Raw genomic sequence first — 15882 nt, 5'->3', positions numbered from 1 at the left:
ATAAACAAACTACTTGCTGAGATTATTCTATCAATATTTTCTCTGTGCTATTAACAGTGTATGACTTTAATATAGGGGAAAATCAGGATAGTGATTGTGCCACCGACCACAAAAAGAAACGAGAGAGAAAGAAAATAATACATTTGTTTTAAACTGAATTACAAAGTAAAGTAGCATTTAAGTTTAAAGTTTTTGGAATAGATAGTCAAGTAAGTCTTTAAAGATTACGACAATTGGTTACACTAAACATTTAAGGTTGTTTGTAATAATGTTAACTAGTTTCATATCAGGATTGTTGTGATTAACAGCAAAGGGGGTGTAGTGCACAACATGCACACAAAGGCCAGACCAGGACCTCACTAGTCAGCCCTCAAATAGGCCTCATCCCCAGGCAGCCAGACCCTAAACACAAGACCAGCACAGACCCAAAATGAAGAACTGCCTTTAAAAGTGCAAAAGTATTTTTAAATTCTCAAACACCCAAAAAATGCCCTTCAAGGAAGAGGAAACTATAAACCTATGGCTAAATATGAAAAAGGCAACAAACTATTTTTCTTTTATAGAAAAATGTATTAAATCCAATCAAAACTAAAAGAACAACAAAGGAAAAGCAAAAAATATGCAAGCAAGTCCAAGACACCCCAACACAATAAACCTTAAAAAGTCAAACAGTACTTTGACAAGATCCTCACTCTAACACTCCCAATGAGGCTTTACGGGGGCCATCTCATCAACTCCAGTATAAAAGCTGAGGGTGGCCCCACAATAGGGACGTCATAGTGGCCCGGCTTCTTGAGGTTCCACTCACAACACACTATTTAGATGAAGTGATACACAATACATATCAATTTCTATCACTCTGCTCCTTTTAGATGTATCTACACTCTCTGTTTATCAACAGTGTATTATTGTAGTAGCTACAATGGCAGCCAGAGTTCTTATAGCTTCCCAGTGAAAGAACCGTGATAATGTTATGTTCTCTGTCTGAGGGTCCTATTTTTTCACAGCCTTGCTTTGTTAGGGCTGACAGCCACACAGATCAGTGTTGTATCGGCTTAAACCATCAGTAAGTGGGAAGACACTATTTCTGGGACTAAGTCATGAATGACAAGAAGCCCATTATCCAACTCAATTTTGTAAATTTTAGTTTTCTCTCACTCTGCTGGATGTGTGGGCATCTGGGCTTGTTCTGTGACCTGTGTTTTTATTACTTTATTTTTTGCTCTGATTTCTTTTGTATAGCTCCGTGGTGGGTTGTGATGGTTTGAGATGGATGCCGGTGGGAGGCTGGCTCAAATTTATATATGGAAGGGTTATACTTTGCTATCCTCTATCGCTTTTTGAAATCAAATAAAAAGATTGATAAAAAAATACTCAAGAGTCACCAGTCTCACCATCTACAAAGATGGATGCCCTTTATTATAGTGTTCGGACCAACTGACTGATTTTAACAGAGCAGAGGCTTTTAAAACTTTTCTTCATTTACATAATACAGTCAATAAATATTTTAGTTGCACCAATAAGAATATATTACTTTAATGCACCTATGTCTTGATATTATTTACAGGTCCCAAAATAGCTAAACAGATTTGTAAGAGCCTATTTCTATAAGATTCTTGAATATTTTTAAAGATGACAATGCATAATCTATGGGAGGTTCCTATAACCCCAGTAAGTACAATTGTATTGGTATATTCTTGCCATTTCTAACAGCTTTGAGTAAACATTATTCTTCAGTTAGTGACAGCCTTGCCATGTGTAAGGTGTGGAAGGCATAAGGTTTTAAACTGGCCTACGGGCCTTTTGAGTGTGTGAAGTAAATATGTAAGAAAACAGCACTTAATTTATGTGCCGTGCAGTACAGTCAAAGTGTATAGAAGAAGAAGCTAAGAATCTTTATGTATTTAAGAAGTTAAGAACCTTTAAGTACAGAAGTAACTAAAGTTTCTCAAGAAAAGCTAAGTTTAGATAAGATTCATTTTTTTTTTTTTGCCTTTTTTATGCTATGTGTGTAACTATTTTTCTTTTATTCTTGTGTGGATTAAAGAGGTAATTAGTAGGAATTATAGGACATTTAGATATAAATATAACTTCTCCTGTAGGATATCCTTTAAAAATGTCAACTTACGTCTGCTTTAAACTGTATCTTATTCTGTTACAAAGTTTTGAAAGGTTTATATCAGGGGTCCTTAATCACAGTCCTGGAGGGCCACAGTTCTGCAGGTTTTTGGTCCAACCCAATTGCTTAATAAGAAGCACTTATTGTTCAAGTATCACTTTAGTTGTCTCGCTTGTTAAGATTTTGAACAGTTATTGTTTATTTTAGTCTTAAACAGCTGTATTTTTTGGTTTTTAATTGCTCCTAATTAGCAATAACATGCTGTGGCATCCGGCCGGGGCTGGAGCCCGGCCAGTACGCCTAGGAGGACTGGAGGAGGGCTTGTACCCCCTCCAGACCGTGAGGGGGCGTCCGCCCTGGTTATGTTGGGGGCCACGGGTAAAGGGCTTTGAAGCCCAGCCCTGTAGGGACCCGTGGCCGCCTGAATATCCCTTGAGCCCAGCACTTCCGCCACACCAGGAAGTGCTGGGGGGAAGACGACAGGGGACACCCGGATGGCTTCCGGGTGCGCAGCCGGCACTTCCGCCACACTGGGGCGTGTCTATGGAGGAGTGCCGGGAAGCAGCTGGAGCCCATCCGGGTTCCTATTTAAGGGGCCGCCTCCCTTCAGTCGATAGCGGAAGTCGGGTGGAAGAGGACGGAGCTGGAGAAAGGACTGGAGGCGGCCAGAGAGGCATTTTGACTGTGTGGCCTGGACTTTGGGGGAATGGTGCAAGAGGCACTGGGATGTGCACTGACATTATTGTAAATATACTGTAAATAAACGGTGTGTGGTGGAGCCAACGATGTCCGTCTGTCTGTGTCCGGGTTCAAGTCCATAATCCAAATTACAAAAGAAATGGATACTTCTTCATTTAGTTTGTTACCATTTACACCTGTGTGTATTTGTCATGCACTAGTGGGTTTAATTAAATACTTGGAAGGAAAGTTAAGAGAAAAAAGTGAAGGACTGAGAATTACTCATCCATTTCAGCCTTCAAATCATTTGAATGATATCCTTAGTAAGGGGAAGAAAATCTAGGATATGAGAATGACCTGACATAAAAGAGGTAAAGCATGAACAAGCCTTGAAATTATATTATTGGCAAGAATTGCTTAGTAATTAAGCAGCCGGGTTAGAACAAAAACCTGTAGCCACTGCGGCCCTCCAGGGGCCTCATGTATAAACGGTGCGTACGCACAGAAATGTTGCATAAGAATTTTTCCACGTTCAAATCGCGATGTATAAAACCTACACTTGGTGTAAAGCCACGCACTTTTCCACGGTACCTCATGCCTTGTCGTACGCAAGTTCTCCGCTCGGTTTTGCAGACTGGCGGCACCCAGCGTCAAAGCAATGCTACTGTTCCTGTGTGGTTACTCTTTTATTTTCCTGACGCGGCTTTATAAATACACTGAAAATAACCGTATTTTGTTTATTAGTGTAAAGAATCTGATTATAATTAACTTATAACAATATAATGGTCCAGGGAATAGCCATAGTATAATAAATACCATAAATGCTTTAGCGTTGTTACTCTCACTTCTCCTTCTTCTTTCAGCTCCTCCCGTTAGGAGTTGCCACAGCGGATCATCTTTTTCCATATTACTCCCTATGCATGACTCGGAGTATTTATATCACTGTATCTGAGTGTGAATCACAGCAGCAGCTGATCGGAAAGAGAATTATCGGTATACAGCTTCAAGGACATGCTGTCTCAGCAAAATGTTGCAAAGCCTTTCCTGTACGGACCTCGTGGTTCAGAAACAGTTTCATCTCAAGAACTTTAAACGCACTTAATCAATTGCTCCTTGTAGAACTGTTTGTACTTATAAGTACAATCACCCCATTGTAAACTTGCACTACAGTTATAATATTACACAACCTGTGCCACTTTATAAAGCACGTATTTACATATGATGACGATATCATTTTTAAGGTGAAATGCAGCAAAATATGTTTATTATATTATACAGATAAAACTTTAACTTCATTTAAATAATCTATATTCTTCACTGGGACTGTCATGAAGAATAGAATAATTAAACATGTACTACGAAGATATTTCAATGTTCCTTAAACGTTTTGAAGAATCGGCGCTCTAAGCTTTCAGATAGCTTAACGTCTATTACAGAGCTGATTGTGTAGCGATCGGTTACCTGGGGAAAGAAAAGCACTGACTGCAGTGACGGCTACGCCAATATATATTGAATATAAAACAGAAAGAGAAAATAACAACACAGTTAAAAACGCAGCGGCAAATTTTGGCAAAAGTTAAATGCTTGTGTCATGAGCACTAGGCGGCTATGCAGTGTCTGCAACGGACGTGGCCATCCTCCGTGCATAAGATACCATATTGACATTGGCGGGTGAAGGGGCCACAAGCCTAGAGTCGCCCCTGAGTACTGCTACAATAAATTATTTCATCGAAGGTCGCACACAATCACTGCACCGTGAAACCCATGTTTAATAACGTGCTTTAACTCCTATCATCATGAAATGATATCACGTATACATCTCAGTATTTTAGTTATTCAGAGAGCTGTAATATCACAAATGTAATGGACTCTGTGTCCAGTTGGAGGAAGAGAGCCGGTTTAAGAAGCAAGTAGTGATTCACACACATAGATCACATAAAAGATCACATACAAAACAAAGCATTTAACGTGCTACTTTAATTACGATGTGATTTGCGAAACTGGTTAATTAAATGATTTTAAGATGAAGTTTATGATGTTCTACTTTAATGATAAAATAAACTACGTGATTAAAGTGGAAATGTCGAGATTGAAGTTGACATTTCGTGCTTTTTCCCCACTGTGTGCCTTTTTTCTCTGTACCCTAATAAGCTTTCATATGACACTCAGACAGTGGGCTACAACTCACCTTTTCACGGCAACTTTGATATGTGACTTCTTTTTTATTTCCGGCGCTGTGCAATTTTGTGAACGTGAGCTTTCAAGTTTCTCCAACACGCTATGTCACTCGATCAACTTCCTTGTGTTGATTATACCACCGTTTAATTAAACAAATAGTATGTTTTTCCTTTGCCTCCACTTGGTATTCGCTGAAATTCTTATATTTTCCCCGTGCTTTTCCCATTGTCTTTTCACAGAAGGCTGAGCTTAAGGGCGACTTATATTCATTCGCATATTCAAAGAGGTGTAATTCTGAGTTGGAGCGTTACATAAAGCGCGTGCACGAACGTTACTTTTCATGCTGACCAGGATTTATGTAGCGGAAGAACGTGGAAGTTGGAGTATGCACAGATTCCTGCATCTGGATTTTTCTGTGCGTAAACACATTTCGGCTTTTGTACTTACGTTATGTTATATTGTGAATTCTACACACGGCATTATACATGAGGCCCCAGGACTGTGACTGAGATACCCCTGGTTTAGATCAAAAAATATTTAAATTGAAACATGCCTAGTGAATGGAAACAACAGCTTACTGTAGTGGGGGAACTAAAAATTGCAACCAATTAGAAATTACCTAAACCCCAAATAACTGAAAATGATAAAAATCTAAATAAAAAGTACAGCAAACTTGCAAATAAGCTTGCAATGTGCATTATTTAAGTATCAGACGATTGTAGCAAGCCAACAGAACCGATCTTAGTTTAAGATATGGGTTTTTAATTTGTTCACTCAAGAATTTGCTTTCGGATTTTTCACCAACCGAAGGTTCACCAGGTGGTGGCGGGGTGGATGGAGTACCCTAGTATTATTATTATTACTGTTAGATGTTTATGATTTTAATTTGTTTACGTCATTCACTTAAGGATTTGTTTCCATGTTTTTGTTAGTTGCTAAAATTGTTTTTGTCTTTTACCATTTGCCTTAATGTTAACTTATAATCTGCTTAGAATATAAAAACTACATTTCCAGTCACTGATTAGTTTAGAATCTCTAAGTGTTATTCCAAAGTTACAGCTGGCATAACACACATAAAATTCTTACCTTAATCGGTTTCAGGTTAGCGGGGAGCTGGAGCCTATATCGTGAGAATTCAGCTAGACTAGAAAAGTGAATTCCTGTGTTAGCTCCTCTGCTTTCTAAGCACAAAAATCTGAAGCAAGGGGGAAGAACGATCATAGCCATGGGAAGTGGTCCCTTATCTCAGCTGGCTGTGGTTGCTTGCAAAGACACCTGCAGACTTCTTTGTAAAGGTTAAGAAGAATCTGTGATGTTTTAGGTGAACGATCAGATTTTCAAAAGCTGTCAGCTAAGCTAGGAGAGTATAGGAATCAAAAGACGAAGAACAGAATCACACAAAATGTTTTATTTCAGCCCTGCTTCTTCAGGTGGGAATGCTAAAAACAAGGGGCATCCAGGCACCTCGAGTGATCCTACTGCTCAGCCTGCTGAACGCTAGCTGGAGACGTCCTGTTTGAAGTACTTTAAAGTAAGCGTACCTGGAGGCACTTCTGGATTTTAAACACAAAGATATTGAGGACGAAAAGTCATTGCATAGACACGTACCATATAATTTTGATATTGCCAAGTTTAACATAAAAAAATGGAAATGTTTTGAACTTTAAACATTGCTATCAGAAAAGGAAGGGAGGTATATGCAATTTTTCTCTGCAATTAAAACTAAAGAAATGCATAGACTATAAAGGGGTGTATTGTAAGCATGTATTTGAAGTAACACTTCAGAGTAAGAGTTGCATATTGTGTTTAATACATTTGCATAATAATTAATCTATTTATAGTCAATGATGCAAGAGCAAGAGAGAGCGACAGCAATTTTTAATAGGCAATCACTGAGTATAGTCAGAGAACAAATGGGGTTCATTATTATCAAAGTCAGAGAAGCTACTGAAACAAGAAGGTAAGATGGACTTGTAATCAAGGTCAAAAACAGGGTTGAATAATAAAAGTAAAACCTCCAAAAATAAATTGCTTAAAAAACTATTTTTTCCTTGTTAATACAGAAAGTGTAGATATTTCCTGAGCCTCTGGTTACTCCATAAATGAGACATTCACCATCACACTACATGTACATATGGCCACGCCCCCATAGCTAACCACGCCTTGTAGCGTCATGTGGTGCCATAGCAACCCGAAAACCTGGTGGCACCAGAAGATGGCTGCAGAAATGTGCCAAAGCAAGGAAAAATACATAAGATCTCAAAAAATAAAGTATAAGAAGTCTACGTTTTGCTTTTATTCCTGACAAGAACTTGTATATGTTGTGAAATAGAATGGATGTGAGGCCTCCAAAAGCTCCACAACAGACAAGTCATGATCTTAACTATCCTACCCAGAAGAGGTACACCTTAACCCAGCCAGACCTCAAATACTGCTTGCATGCTTCAGATGGAGCATGCCATATAAATGGGGTGCTGGAAAAACAACTCAGATGTGGTATAGTGGGTCCGCAGCTCAGAAAAATTGTCTGTTTTAAATAAATATTTGGATGTGCTCATGCTGGGGAGTAGAGCAGGTGCGAGTGATCTGCTCAGAAGATGGCCCGTCTCTGGGTTCTCTCATTATCAGCCCAGGGCGGCAATTAGGCGAACTGTTCCACAGCACTTAAAAGGGGAGCGCGAAGGATTGGCACTTGAGGAAAAATCACAAATATCAGAGTGGGGGTTACAGAATAGAAGACAGAGAAGAAGGCAGGTGGCTGGGAAGGAGCTGGTGTGAGCGAGTTAGCTCAAGAGCGGGAGAAAGCAGGCAGCTGGGAAGGAGAGCCCCTTGAGGGGAACGAGCCCAGGAGTGAGTGATCATTCTGGCTGAGCAACTTCAGGAGCCAGAGTGATGCGTGTTGAAAGGGACAACTCGCAGTGCAAGTCTGGCAAGGCAGCAGGGGTCGATGAGGTTCAGATTGGAAGCTCCAATGTGAGCGGCATTGCCTTTGGGCACCCTAAACTGGGTCCAGAGTGGGACCCGTGCAAGGTTGGCTGTATCTGTTGGCAGGGCGACTCCTCTGCTGTGAGGTCCGTACAGGATAAGCAGAAGAGACGTCGGCTTTAAGAAAGATGCACCGGGCTCTTAGAAAAGGACAGTTTTCTGCAAGATGGTTTTTAACCTCATTTTTTAAGGGATTTATTTATTTGAATTTTAACATTCACAGCTCACTTTTAATAGGATTATTTATTTACTGAACTTTGCACTACACTTTTTGGGCACTTTTGATTAGTTTTAATAAAAGCACTGAGCAATGTTTCACCTTCCCCTTGCTTTGTGTGGTGTCCTCATTTGCTTGGCTTATCCCACGGAAACGTTATTGGTGGTAGCGGGTTCAAGAGGCTCCCGGTGGGATCCAGTAGTGTGGAGCCGACCCGCACCATCACATCAGAATGTTCAAAAATATAACAAAGCCCCAATGTTGTGATTGTAGTCCTTCTTTAATTTTTCTCCAGCCGTTTGTAGTCATTTCCCATTAAAATATAAATTGTTTTGTCTCTAAAGAATTCAGATTTACCATTAATAACATTTTTTAAATTACCATTGTGACACTAGAGGGTGCTGTCGCTCCTCAAACCCCACAGACAAATGTCCAGGACACCAAGTAAAAGTACTAGAAATAATTTTAATTTCTTTTCCTTTTGATATTGTCCCACAGTAGACACCACACATGCCACAATAATCAATAATTCAATAGAAATAATAAATCACAATAATGCAATCCTCCTCTCTTCACAGCAGCTCCGTCACTCTACCTCCCAACTCCGGCTCAGTTTACTGGGTCTTGCATTGTCCTTTATATAGTCCTTGACACGGAAGTGCTTCTATCCTTCTGTCCATGTGATTCCATAGCACTTCCGGGTCAGATGAAGACTTATATTTTTCTTCAGCCCGGAAGTACTTCTGTTTTTCCGTCCCCGTGACTTGAAAGTACTTCCGGGCTATAGGGAAAATAAAAATCCCTCTGTCTTCCTGCAGCATCACCCGATGGCACCCACGGCACCCAACAGGGCTGTGAAGTCGAACTCCATCTCCCATGATGCCCTGTGGGAATCCAGGGCACCTCCATGCTGCAGGGAGGACTCCATCTAGTGGCCGGGATAAGCTGCTGGCCGTCTCTCACACCATCTACATGTTTTATATTTTTTATCACATCTTTCCGTAATGCCATGTTTGTCTTATTACGTTTGTTGCCTTCTTGACAGAATAGTGGTCCAGTTACTATGATGACACTCCCATTGTTCACCGGGAGGTCATGAATGCTGATGTCATTAGCACGATGGTGTTTACTGTAGATCACCGCAAGAGGCACCTCTTAATCCGAGATTCTAAGAGTGTTTCATGTGTTTATTTTTGGTTAAAAGAATTCCTGGTTACCGAATCTCTCTATGTTTTTTGAACTTAGCATTTATAATTAGTGAAAGATCAGTTTGACACTCTGATTTTCAGTCCTAGCATGTATTATTTTGGCCATGTCTCATTCTCCTGGGGGCTGTTCCACGAAGCGAGCTAACCTCAAAATCCAGGTTTATTTCGATAATCCCGGCTTAATTTCTCCCCATTCGGGTTCCACGAACGAGGCTAACCTGAAGCTCTGCTTAATTACTATGTCAACATATGCTCTTGGACAAGCCTGCTCCGTGGCAAATTAGTTGTGAAGCTTAGCTTAGCTTGATGAATATGATTGGACAAAACATGTGATGTCACAGCACGACATTCTGCGGGGCTGGGATTATTCTGATGCTGTTCTCTCCCTCTTTCGCACACATCGACCCTCCAATATAAAATTATTACAGATTACATGCAGGCGATTCTAATTACTTAGAAAGTATAAAATGACAAGGAGTGCATTGAAGGCTTTTACATGAATAACCATGGCGTGCCCATTTATTCATAATCCAGTTGATGAGGGAGCGAGGCTCATTGGTAGAGCTTTAAGGCAACACGTTCCACAATTACTTCGGCCCAGGATAGATCCGTTGCATTTTGCAGATGATTATTTATACTATAGATTTAGTAGACACAGTATTGCATATTTGTGTCAGTTATTGGAACCTTACATTTCTAAAAACACACGCTCTAAAGCCCTTATAGATTTTTGTGTAGACGTTATTTTGCCAGTGGTTCATTTCTGTACAGTGTGGGGATGCTGAACATTTAAGCAAAGCTACAGTGTGAAATCAGGAAGGTTATTGCATTAAAGTCCTTTTTAAATATATTCATTACCTTTCCTGGCCACCGAGGAATTCTTGCCATTAAGGAAATCTTTGGAATTAATGGTGCTTAATTAAACATCTACTCATTTACAGCACATAAATCATTACCTGATAAGTAACTGAATTTAATTTGTCAGGCTTTCCTAACGTCATTGGAGCCATTGACTGTACACACGTGAGGATAAAGGCTCCAGCAGGTCCAACAGAGCCTGATTACATAAACCGCAAATCATATCACAGTATTAATGTACAGGTAAGTACTGATAATATCTCACATTTATATACAAGAGGTGAAAGTGTAGTCGTCCAACATTAGTAATGTATGTCATTACCATTTCCTAAAATGTTTCAGATGGTATGCACTGCTGAACATCTAATTTCAAACATTGTGGCAAAATGGCCAGGATCAGTAGATGATGCCAGAATTTTTCGCGAGTCTTCACTGACTCAAAGCCTCAGACAAGGCAAGTCAACTAAAATTCACAAATATACTATAGTTTATTATACTACAGTCTAATGTGTCTACTTTCCATTATAGGAATTTTTCCTGGTGTGCTGCTTGGTGACAGAGGATATCCATGTCTACCGTTTCTTCTCACACCATATACAGATCCTGCAACACAAGCAGAAAGACATTTCAACCATGCCCATTGTAAGACAAGGGCACGCATTGAAATGACATTTGGACAGTTAAAATCCAGGTTTAACTGCCTGCGGCATCTCCGAGTTACACCAGACAGGGCGTGTGACATTGTAGTAGCCTGTGCAGTTTAAAGTACCTTACAACTGGTAACAAAATGCATATGTAAAAGGAAATTTTAATGACTATACATTTTGAAGGCTTGAAACTGTTCTCATTTAGTTGTTAAATAGTTTGACATCCTTAACACAAAAGTTACTAAAATCATGTTCTTACGCATTTAACTTGTCAGCTATTTTCTGCCATGCAGCCTCACGAGCTTTGATAATACAGCTCGTGTTCCCCTTTCTAGTTATTATAGCTTTGTAGTCCTCATAGGCTTGTAATAATAATTCTTGCTCCGCCTGCGAAAAAAACGCAGCTCTTTCCTTAGTTTCCATTCTTACTTATCCAGCATTGATTAACAAGGCTGCCTTTTGTATCGCGCGGATGCGCACGATCCTCGTTTATCAAGCTTGGCTTGAATTAGCGGAGATTAAATACACCTGAATTTTGTTCGTGGAACTCAATGAGCCTGAAGTGAACTGTTAGGCTAACTCAAGCGAGGCTATTACAAATAATCCTCGATTTTATAAGCTCGCTTCGTGGAACAGCCCCCTGGTCTTTTTACATAAACTTTCTGTTTCTCATTAAGAATAGAACATCCACAAGAGAAGGGATTACCATATTATATATTGTATTTTTTGTTCTGTGTGTCTGTTTCTTTGATTTTATGTTTCTACTGCTCTAATCTAATCTTTCTTTTTGGCATATGTTGGTCACCCTGGCATTATTCGAGTTTAGAAAAGCTCAAGATCGGCCCCTAATGTTCACAATTTAAAAAAAATCACAATTATAGCATAGTATAACATTCTGAAACCTGTTACATCCAATTCAATTGTTTTGAATCAAAATCCTAATATGTGGTAGGTTTTGGCCGAAGTTTACTAAATAGGTAGACATATCATAGTTTATGGTCAAAAGTTTGCTAATGCTAATAATAAATTATTAAATTTATAAACATATAGATTGGGAGAAGAGATCTTAAAAAATACGAAAATTATTTCTTTACATGCTTTAAAATGCAAATTTAAATAGATGGATCCATTTAGGTGTACCAGAAGATGTCAGAAGACATTTATGAGAAGATCTCAGTTTCTAGTCCTAAGTTTTCTCAGTCTAGCTAAATCACTTGGAAGTAAATGTGTGAAAAGTACACCAGCGTCTTACCAGCCCAGTAATTCTAAATAAAACCCTTTACTCTCTTTTTGTGAACATATAGTTTTTAACAATAGGTGTGTTTGGATGGATGGCAGTCCATCGCAGAGCACATCCTTGTACCGTATGTACACATTTTCTACTGTTCTGGGTTCACAGTGCAGATGCATCTCTGGGATGTGAAGTAAATACCGAGACGCAGGAAAAACATGTCAGTTCCACAAAGACCGTGACTAGGCTAGGACATAAATCCATCTCTTAAATTTGTGAAGTTGTACCACTAACCAGTCTGTCATTGTAAACTCATACCTCAGTTTAAATATAAGAAAAAGAGTAACGGCGCTACACCTGACTTATAGTGTTCATCTTCTTTCTCATTACGTTTAGCATTCGTTTGCTCAGAGGTTGATGCGCTTGCTGCTTCCTGAGCAGCTCTTCTTTTCTCCACTCTAGCGGCCCGCTTCTTCTCTTCTTCCATCGGCATCATTTCGTGTTAAAACTGATTATGTCAGTGTTTGTGTTGCGATTACTTAATACGGTTTTTCTTAATTTTCCACAAAAGCTGGCACTTAAGTGTTCAATCTGCCTCAAGAATGATTTAAGATATGAAGAGGTAGAGGAAGTGACAGCTAAAGTGGCAGGGATGAGAATGACGCCCATACACATGCGCCGCATGGCCGTCCTGTTGCCGAGAGTTGATTCTATAATAAAATAAAAATAAATAGAGGAATAAAAATCATCACTCCAAAAGCGGACAGTAGAGGTCACATCGTATATGTGTACCAAATTTCAGGTCAATAGGTGAAACGGTTTGCGAGCTACAGGTGATTTTAAATCCGGACAGCCACGGTAGCTTAATACAGTATATGTAATGACAGATGTGGGTTACGTAACACGCCGCAATCACAAAAGAAATCATTCCCAGGGAGCTAGCCCTCTCTGCTGGATGCAAGTATCTATCTGCTGCTTTTGTGAATGATACCTCTTAGAGGACATCCAATTCATTTAATCTTTAGAAATGGTAGACTTTCCACCTCCTTGTGATGCCATTCTTTTTATGGTAGTGAGATTACCTGGAGTGTTCCAGGCTGCTGAATACCTAAGGCAAAAAGTACATGAGCCAAACTGACTTTGGGCATAAAGCAGAAATATGGAATTCATCGGATATGGAGTTTGAATTACATATACTGTAGCTACCATGATGCTTCACTGGGTAGGAGTAATCATTGTGCCACATGGAAGTGGTGCATTCTAGAAATGTATTCATCTTTGCGGTTTTCTGATCAACAAACCTACCACAATGAGGAAATCAAATTTCACACGTATAAAATACTTTTTATAGTTTATCAATAAGATGTACACCAACCACCACATAATAATTCATGAATAGATAAGATCCACTTTCAAGGCCATAGTTCAATAGTTAATGAATGGACTGAAATTGTTCAGTTCCATTAATGTCAATCAGTTTCAAAACACTTTGTTTTTCCTTCTGTTTAAACAAATCTGTTTCTTTATGTTTATTCATTTCTGTATGTAATTAGTAATTTGTAAAGTCTGTAATTGCGTTTAGCTGCGAACTTGTTACAATGCTCTGAACTGGCACTATGAAGAGTGCGGCAAAAAGAAATGGAATAAAAAAAATTTTAACAAACTCAATGGTTTTGAGAAGTGGTGCAGATTAGCTCACACATATAACTGTATAGACGAGTGCTGTGCTTCCTTCAAGCGATTCTCCTTTGAAAAACAAGAACAGCAGAGATTTGGCCTTTCCTCCATATGGTCATTTCATTATCTAGTTTATCCAAGGCTGTACCTTCTTTTTTTTTCTACATAACAGACCAGTTTCTTGGTATTAACATAAAGTTTTGAAGGTTATTTTTTCAACATATTTATTGTACAGCTGTAAATGTCACAGCCTTTTTTTAAATACACTATCTTTTTAAATTTCCAACATTAATCTCAAAACAGCATTAGTATTCTATATCTCTGCTTTCTCTTTCTGTCATGTATTTGAGCTTTTGACCCAGTAGAGTTTCCCCTGTGGCATAAATACTGCAATAATCAATTCTGAACTGTAGCATTCGGTGGATTTTTCAGTCGTGATTATACGCTCATGGACATATGCACAGAAAATTATCATTTCAGCGTGTACCCTTTACCTCGGAAACAGTGTTTATTCAGACATCACACACTGAATTTCTGTTTCAGCAAGAGGCTTTTGATACTATAGAGGAGATCTGAAATGCAATTACTTAAAGTTGGTGGCATATTTTATATTTAGAATTTTGCCGTAACACCTCAAATGGGAAGCTTTTGGAAAAGTGGTTCTTATTTTCAGTCATTTTGGCCCAATATGACTATAGATTTTTGTTCCAACCTCTTTTATAATCAGTTGAGACATTTTTATCTTTAATTGCTCTTACTGTTTCATTAACTGGCCCTTTTTTTTGTCTCTTATTCTGCTTTCGGGAAACTACAGGAGAGTTAGATTTACATTTATAACAACTGTACTGTAGAAATACTGTAATTGTTCCATCGTCTTATTCTGTTTTCTTAAGTTCCTATTGGTTAACTTTTTTATATTGAGTTGGCTCCCATGATTGTAAAAATATTAATAATGGCAGTTAACTAAAAAAGACGATGATGATAATTAGTGATGATCAATCCTCTCAGAGTTTCCTTCCTTTTTATAGTGATGATATATCAGAAATCTCCAGGACATTTTGCAAAACTCAGCAAAATGCATTAAGGTTATTGGGGAAGGTGGTACTGCACTAGTTAAGAGGATTATGATAATGTAATGGTATTTTAGTTGTTCCTGGGGGCCAGTGAAACATCTGCCAACTATGCTGGACCAATTATTGTAGTCAAAAATTGGACTTGAGCCGGAAGGCAGCAGTGCTAACCACAGCGTCACAAGGCTTCAAACAACAAACGATGCAGACGAAACGATAGCCACAAACAAAATACAACAAAACATTAATAATAAAATATATAGAATTGCACTTACAGAGTTCCAATCTTGGGGCACACATTAGCTGTTCTATGAAGTGGCAGTGTGCGACTGGCTCGTTCCAATGTTTTAAGTTGCGGCTCCGGATGCAGCTTTATGCAGATGATTCTCTCTTTTTTCTTCCAATAAGAAGATTGAAAAGACTTATACAAAGTAATACATATTTTTAATTAGTATTTAACAGGGCAACACGGTGGTGGAATAGAAGCACCAGGTTTTGTGTCCTGGGTCCTCCCTGTGTGGAATTTGCATGTTCTCCCTGTGTTTTCACTTCATAGTTCAAAGGCATGCAAATTACGTGGATTGGTGACACTAAATTGACCTTGGTGTGTGTATGGTGTGCATGTGTGTGAGTGTGTTTACCCTGCAATGGACTGGTAACCTGTTCAAAGATTGTTCCTGCCTTGCACCTTCTGCTTGCTGGGATAGGCTTCAGGTCCCCATGACCCTGCCTCAGATTAAGTGGGCTTAGAAAATGAAGTGATATTGTATTATTTAACAGGGTCTCGTGTGTTTTCTGACTCAGGGGAGGGGAAGGCACCTTTAAGGTTAGTTCTGACTTGTTGCTGCAGTACATAGCTAATTGCACATGCATTTAGTCAGCATAAGAAAATTAGCCATGCAACGAAGTGGCAAGTGAGTGAACGCACAGCAGTCAGTGTAACATTTTTGGGAGCAGCACTGATAATACTCTAATTATGAACAGACAACGTACTCCTCAAATGTAGAAACTGTT

Source organism: Polypterus senegalus, chromosome 12 (genome assembly GCF_016835505.1).
Source record: "Polypterus senegalus isolate Bchr_013 chromosome 12, ASM1683550v1, whole genome shotgun sequence".
Classification (NCBI taxonomy): Eukaryota; Metazoa; Chordata; class Cladistia; order Polypteriformes; family Polypteridae; genus Polypterus; species Polypterus senegalus.
The sequence above is the reverse complement of the archived record's forward strand: the minus strand, read 5'-3'. Positions refer to the sequence as shown.